The 7,561-nt window shown below is 37.6% G+C and overlaps 1 non-coding gene across 1 annotated transcript; it reads right to left on the bottom strand.

The window, feature by feature from the left end:
• Nucleotides 1-5,781: 5,781 nt before the first annotated feature.
• LOC115939842 (small nucleolar RNA SNORA18) lies at nt 5,782-5,909 on the bottom strand. Its single transcript, XR_004074615.2, has one exon. It is a non-coding gene; the product is annotated as a small nucleolar RNA SNORA18 (small nucleolar RNA).
• Nucleotides 5,910-7,561: the final 1,652 nt, after the last annotated feature.

Below are 7,561 nucleotides of genomic sequence, written 5' to 3'. Positions count from 1 at the left end.
TCCTTAATGCCTCTTCTCTGAAACATGGAATGTAATAGTTGTGCTTACTGTTTCATTTGGGAAATATTCCAGGATTAGTTTGGTCAAATTAGTGTGTGATTTAGCCTGTTTCTTGTTTTTAGATTTTGAGGTTTTAATTTTTGATTACTAGGTCAGGACCTTGTTGGTAATTTATGTTATTAAAAATGCAAACTTGGGGGCGCCTGGGTGGCTCAGTCGTTAAGCGCCTGCCTTCGTCTCAGGTCATGGTCCCAGGGTCCTGGGATCGAGCCCCGCATCGGGCTCCCTGCTCCCCGGGAAGCCTGCTTCTCCCTCTCCCACTCCCCCTGCTTGTGTTCCCTCTCTCACTGTGTCTCTTTCTGTCAAATAAATAAAATCTTTAAAAAAAAAAAATGCAAACTTGAAAAAAAAAGAGATATATTTGTTGGTGGAAATACAATGTATGGATTAGTAACATCTTGTACTTTGAGTTTTTGCCAGCAAATACTGAACCTTTCAGTTTTGGGACCTTCTCCACCTCCTCTTGTGTAAGTGGGTTTTGTTGTTGCTGTTTCTTTTGTTTAGGTTATTTGTCATGGCCACAACCCAATTTATTTGAAGTGTTTTTATCACATTTCTGTAAGCTGGTTATACCATCTTGAATTATTTAACTTGGTATAAACACTAAGGTATGTATATGGAAGCTCCTATACCATATGTGTTTATGGAAATGTGCTTGTTTAGACGTTTCCAGGAATAGCATCTGCTCTTATGCATCTTTTATAATATTTTGCATGGAGCCCTTATAATAATAGATCTTCACCATCTGATAATTTTTCATTGAAGAGAGTTTCACCTCTTATGTTTTTGGTAAATGGTCATTTTTAATACTTTGGAGCAAAAAAGGATCTAAATTAAAAATAAGAAGTGATCGGGGCACCTGGGTGGCTCAGTCGTTAAGTGTCTGCCTTCGGCTTGGGTTGTGATCCTGGGGTCCTGGGATTGAGCCCCACGTCGGTCTCCCTGCTCCGTGGGAGGCCTGCTCTCTCCCACTCCCCCTGCTTGTGTTCCCTCTCTTGCTGTCTCTCTCTCTCTGTCAAATAAATAAAATCTTAAAAAAAAAAAAAAAAGCGATCAATAAAAAAAGCTTTCCGGAGATCTTTAATTTTCATTATCCAGGGCATACTTTTTAGAAAGAGCTGATGTCTGTGCACATTATCTCAAATGGAAAAACCCAAGTTTATTCAACCTGTGATTCACATGGAAATCTAGGTCCATAAAGGCTGCTGAGAATAAATTCTCCTTTCCATCCTTCTTCTCTGGACTGAAAATTTGGGCTTACTCTGGGTTCCTGCTTACAGTGTTCTCAGGCAGCCTGTCTTCCTGCACAAAATGAAGTTTCACAGTATCCAGTGTTACCTAATGGCCTCTTTTAAATTGCAAATCCACCTTAAGAGTCTTTGGTTGTCTCTATGGAGAGAAGACTTAATAAATCTCCAAATACAATCCCACAGAGACCTGTATGTGCCCAGCTACTAATTTCAGAAAACAATGAATCATGCAGTAAGCTACATCTACCTTCTTGAAATAGCACTTGAAACAACCTATTATTAATAACATTTCCTGAGTTCTCAAAACCAGACAATCAGCTCTATGTAGGGGAATATCTTGATATACCGAAACATACATTGGTTCAAATGTAGTAAGGAAATGCAACCATTTTGACTGTAAAATTTCCTGCTTTTAAAACTAGGAGAGGTGGGGCACCTGGGTGGCTCAGTCATTAAGTATCTGCCTTGGGCTCAGGTCATGATCCCAGGGTCCTGGGATCAAGCCCCACATCGGGCTCCCTGCTGAGGCGGGAAGCCTGCTTCTCCCTCTCCCACTCCCCCTGCTTGTGTTCTCTCTCTCGCTATCTCTCTCTTTGTCAAATAAATAAATAAAATCTTTTGAAAAAAAAAAACTAAGAGAGGTGCCCAAGGGCCTCCAAATGTATGCACCAAGGTCTCCATAGAGTGGTTTGCAAACCACCAGCAAGATGCAAGATGATTTTAGGTGGTACATGGATAAACTTTCAAAAAAATTATCATTACTATTTACTTGTTGTAGTGGGTCCAGTAGTGTCTTTCTCAAAATTTGTGTTTACCCAGAACCTCAGAGTGTGACCTCATTTGGAAATAAGATCTTTGCAGATGTAGCTAATTAAGGATTTTTTTTTTATTGCTAATTAAGGATCTTGAGATGAAGGAATCCTAGGTTTAGGGTGGGCCTTGAATCCAATGACTAGTATCTTTATAAGAGAAAGGAGAAGGAGATTTGGATACAGACATATAGAGAAAATGGTTATGTGAATATGAAGATAGAGGTTGGAGTGATGTGTCTACAAGCCAAGGAACATCAAGAAGCTAGGAGAGGGGTGTGGGACAGTTTCTCCCTCAGAAACTGCAGAAGTAACCAACCATAATGACACATTTATTTTGACCTTCTGGCCTCCCGAACTATGAAAGAATAAATTTTTGTTGTTTGAACCCATCCATTTTGTCATACTTTGTTATGGCAGCCTTAGGAAATGAAGACTCTTTAAAAGATGTATTACATAATATATGCACAGTATATAAAGCCTGTGATTTCACAGCTGTTACTGTTCAGACTAGTATTCTCTAAATTTATTTAGGTAGCAAAACATGCACTGATTAAAAAAAAAGTAAAATTTAGGAGGCAGGAAGATATTGCAAAGCTGAGGTGGGTAGCATGTGGATGGAGGACCAGTTTGGGAGCCATTACTGTTGCTGCCCATGGGCTACTTCCATCTGGGGTGGCATTGTGGGAGGTCCGGGTCAACTCGCATCTCCACCCCTAATTAACTCTGTGACTTTGGGTAAAATACAAATAATGGCCTCAAGAAGCCCCGCCTCCCTCAGCAGCAAAATGGGGCAAGTAATAAATATCTTACAAAGCTTACGTAGGGATTCTGAGTTCCTTTTCCTTCAGCCTTAAAATACTGAAAGCTCGGTTATCCAAACCAATTTCGTTAAGTGTGGGGGTGGGGGAGCTCCTGGCAGCTGGGTTGATACATAGAAGAACATTTTGGAATCAGTGCCCTCAAAAGTGAGTTGCAGGCGATAGATAAATAGGGCTGAGCAATATGGGAAGTGAATTGTGGTATAGAGGTAGGAACTGACTCAAGTCAGCCTTGATGAGTCATAGCTGGTCAACTTTCTGTTATTTCTTTTTTTTTTTTTAAAGATTTTATTTATTTATTTGAGACAGAGAGAATGAGATACAGAGAGCATGAGAGGGAGGAGGGTCAGAGGGAGAAGCAGACTCCCTGCCGAGCAGGGAGCCTGACGCGGGACTTGATCCTGTGACTCCAGGATCATGACCTGAGCCGAAGGCAGTCGCTTAACCACTGAGCCATCCAGGCGCCCAGCAACTTTCTGTTATTTCTGCGTCTTATGCTTTTTATGAGTTATGATGGCCTTTATTTCTCCCTCTTTTCAACCCTATAATCCTGGAATTCATAAAAATGAGGAAAAGAGCTCTGGATGGAATCTGACATATCTTAGATACAGGAAAATGTATTTAAGAAAGTTCAGAGATCTTTTGTAAATTTGATGCAAATCCCTAGAAATACTCCAGGATGGTTTCCTAAGCAGACTTGGCTGGAACCAGTAAGGTGAATTGGAATGGGAATTATACAGCTAGCATCTTTTAATGTGCTAGCCAATGGGTAGACACTGTATTCAGTGGTTATCTCACTTAATCAGTCCTGAAATCTCTGAGGTAGGTATTGCTATTAAAATTCTTATTGTACAGATGGGAAAACTGAGGCATGGAGAAGTTAAGTAACTTATCTCAGGTGACATAAAGATTAAGTTGTTCAAGATCATCAAACAAGGCAGTCGGCCTTGGGAGGCTGCACTCTTAACCTCCTCATTATACTGTGTGAAGGCTTAAAAAAATGTAGAAATACAGGAAGGGGAAGAATGCCCCTACATTGTGCAAGAGATAGAACTTGGTCTTTGGAGTCAGGCAGGTCTTATTACAGCCCTGGCTATGTTACTTAGCAACTATTTGACCCACTACTTAGACTCCATGAACCTCAGATTTCCCATCTGTAAAGTGGGTGCAGTAATATAGACATCACAGCATTCCTGTGGGAATTAAGTAAAATGTTGTCTATCCAATACACTGTGGGAACCAAGTGTTTCTTCGGAGGTAACTTACCTAATCCTCACAACAACACTTTGAGGTAGGTATTCTTATTATCACTCCTATTTTACAGGTAGGAAAATTAAGGTTTAGAGACATTAAGTAACTTTCCCAACATTACACTCAGCAGAGCAAGAATTCAAACTTATGAAGTCTGATTCCACAATGCAAGCTCTCATCTGTTTCCTTCCACATGTGAAAAAGACCTGGGAATCGGGGTTAAAGACAAGCTTGAGAAGGTTCTGCAAGTACAGCAGCTGGAGAAAAAGCCAGTTCATACTTAGAGTACATTCATGCAAAAATAGGGTCCAGTACGTATGCTGTGTTCTGTGCTGTTCAGATTGCATCTATAGTGGGGTGGTCAAGTCTGGGTGATACTTTTTAACGGGTACTAACAAACTGAAAATGACTATGATAATGACAGGGGTTGAAAATGATCTCAAGAGAGGAACAGCTGAAAATGTTTGGTTTGATGAAGGTGCACAAGGGGTCAGAGAAATAGATGTCTTTGGGAAAGACTGCTGTCCAGCAGGTTGACCATACCTTGATCTAATCACTATGGGTCCTGACTCCGTTCCTAAACTTGAAAGTTCAAGGGTTTTACTGTATTAGTTAATCAATATTCAGAGTTGAGCATATACTTGGCAATTGATTCATACTAACCAAACCTCTAAGAGACTGATGCATATGCTGGAATGTTAATTAATTGCTTAAAATAGGAACATAAGTACCAAACAGATTTTATACATGTATTAGCTGATCAGAGTACCTTTTTATTTTTAGGGGGTCTTATATTCTTCTGTCAGAATGTGTATCAACCCTGTGGTAATAAGCTAACTTGTTAGCTTGCAAGCAGGGTAAAATGGCAAGCCCTTTATGTTTTCTGACAGGGTGATGGTCAAAAACTGATGTCTCATTATTTTATTGACTAAACTTATTCATGCGGACAATATTCCATATGAGCTTTTGAACATCTGTATCTTGTCTGCAAATTGTTTTTATTCTTTACTTGTTTTTCAGTTGGGTCATTTTAAATTGGATGTTAGATTTCTATTGCATTTCCTTTTTGTACAGTGTAAAGTGTTTTTCAAAATTATGTGTAACGTTAGACAAAATTATTTAAAGTCAATACATTTTTATTTAAGGAATTTTACATGTCGTGATTCCTTCCACTGCCCATCAAGTTCACAGCAGTTCCTCTAAAGCTTGAGTCAGGGTTTATCTTCCAGATAGGTCTTTTGAAAAGAACCTATGGTTAATTCACAGTTGTGCTGTGTTCAGTCAATAATCGTTTTAGTTGGGCTTCTTTTATCTCCACTTGACTATGGACATACTGATGACATACTTCAAACATTTCCCCATCTGGCATCTTTGAGATCTAATCTCTTCACGTGATTTGCTTTAGGGCCACTTTTAGGGTCAGAGTAAATGCATCTGTATGGTTCTGCATTTCAAACATCCTCGAAACATGAATGAATTCAAATCATATTCCCTCCCCAGTTATCACCCCCAAGAATAGTACAGACTGTGGGATATGCCAATAGCTTAGGTCAAAATATTTAAACATTTGGCCTTTCATACTTCTAGCAACTCTGTCTTGTAGTTCTTTCCCACAGATCTAACAGTTCTGTGAGGAAAGCAAAACCACATCGTTACTCTAGGAGGCATTTTCAGTGATGTGAGTCTACAGGAAAAGCCCCGTGGGGATAGACCTCAGTTATCTATTGCGTTGTTTCCTAGTGATTGATAGGTTTTTTTAAATATAAATGTATGTGTATATAAAATATTAATCTATGTTTAGATAATTCAGATAAAATGAGATTTATATGTATATGTCATAAAAAATGAGGTATAAAATTTTGTTATATCAGTTACAATATTGTCTGTCATAATTCACTTGCTTTTTGACTTTCTATTTGATTTGATTTATTTATTTTATTTTAATTCCAGTATAGTTAACATACAGGATTATATTAGTTTTAGGTGTACGATATAGCGATTTAACAACTTTATACATTGCTCAGTGCTCATCATAAGTGTATTCTTTAAGTCCCATCACCCATTTCACCTATGGGTGAAATAGTTGTTCCCTGTAGTTTTTTTTAAGATTTCATTCATCCACTTGACAGAGAGAGAGAGCACAAGCAGGGGGGAGTGGCAGGCAGAGGGAGAGGCAGAAGCAGGTTCTCCACTGAGCAGGGAGCCCGATGTGGGGCTCAATCCCAGGATCCTGGGATCATGACCTGGGCTGAAGGCAGACACCCAACCAACTGAGCCACCCAGGTGCCCTTCTTCTCTGTAGTTAAGTGACTTTCTTTATATGTCTTCTGCCATGCCCGTAATGTTCTGAGTTTTATGTTTTATCAAAATAGCTTTCTTCCCCCAAGATTATATTTTCCCATTTTTTATCCTTTAAAAAATTTACATTTTAAATATAACTGGAATTTATTTTAAAGTGTAGCATGAAGAAGGCATTTAATTTTAATTTTTTCCTTCTCCTAACACCATTTATTAAATACTCTGTCATTTCCTGACTGGTTTTAAATGCCCCATTTATCATAAACTAAGATCATATGTATGTATATATATATATATATATATTTTCTGGACTTTTAATCCTATTCTATTGATCTATTTGCCTATTTTCCACAAAGCACATTATTTTAAATGTTGTGACTTTAAGGTACATGTTGATATCTGGTAAAATAAGTCCTTTTTTTTGTTCTTTTTCTAAAGAATCTTGACTTTTTTGGCACATCTCATAGATGAACTTTAGAATTAGTTTGCCAGTTCTGTAAAATAACCTGTTGGAATTTTGATTAAAATTGCATCACATGTATTATTTAATTTGGGGAGCATTAATATCTGTATAATATTGAACCTTTTTATCTAGGAATATCTTTTAAGGCTTTCATTAAAATTATATAGTTATCTTCAATACATTTCATACTTTTAAGTTTTTTTTATGTAATGCAGGGTTTCATTGGAATTGAATTATAGTGCTCTTCTCTATTACATTTTCAAATTAGTTGTTGCTGATTAGGAAAAGCTGTAGATTTTTATATGTTAATCTTGTTTCTACCTTTCTGAAAATTATAATTAGTCCATAGAGATATTGTGTGATTGCCATGGATTTTCTGAGTATATATCTATCTTGCTAGTATATTTATAAGTATTTCATATTTATTTCTTTTTTTCTGATCTTTTTGTATTGACCAGTAACTCTAGGGCAAAATTATTGACCATAAAAGTAGGCATCATTTTATCTTGTTCCTGACTTTTATGGAGATGTGGTATTTTACTCTTCAGAATAGTTTACAGATATTTTACTTTTCAGAATGATATTTGGAAATTGGCAAAATGTTGATAA

Source organism: Leptonychotes weddellii, chromosome 5, assembly GCF_054177405.1.
Source record: "Leptonychotes weddellii isolate Sample4059 chromosome 5, ASM5417740v2, whole genome shotgun sequence".
Taxonomy (NCBI): Eukaryota; Metazoa; Chordata; class Mammalia; order Carnivora; family Phocidae; genus Leptonychotes; species Leptonychotes weddellii.
Note: the sequence above shows the minus strand (reverse complement) of the source record. Positions and strands in the feature narration are given on the sequence as shown.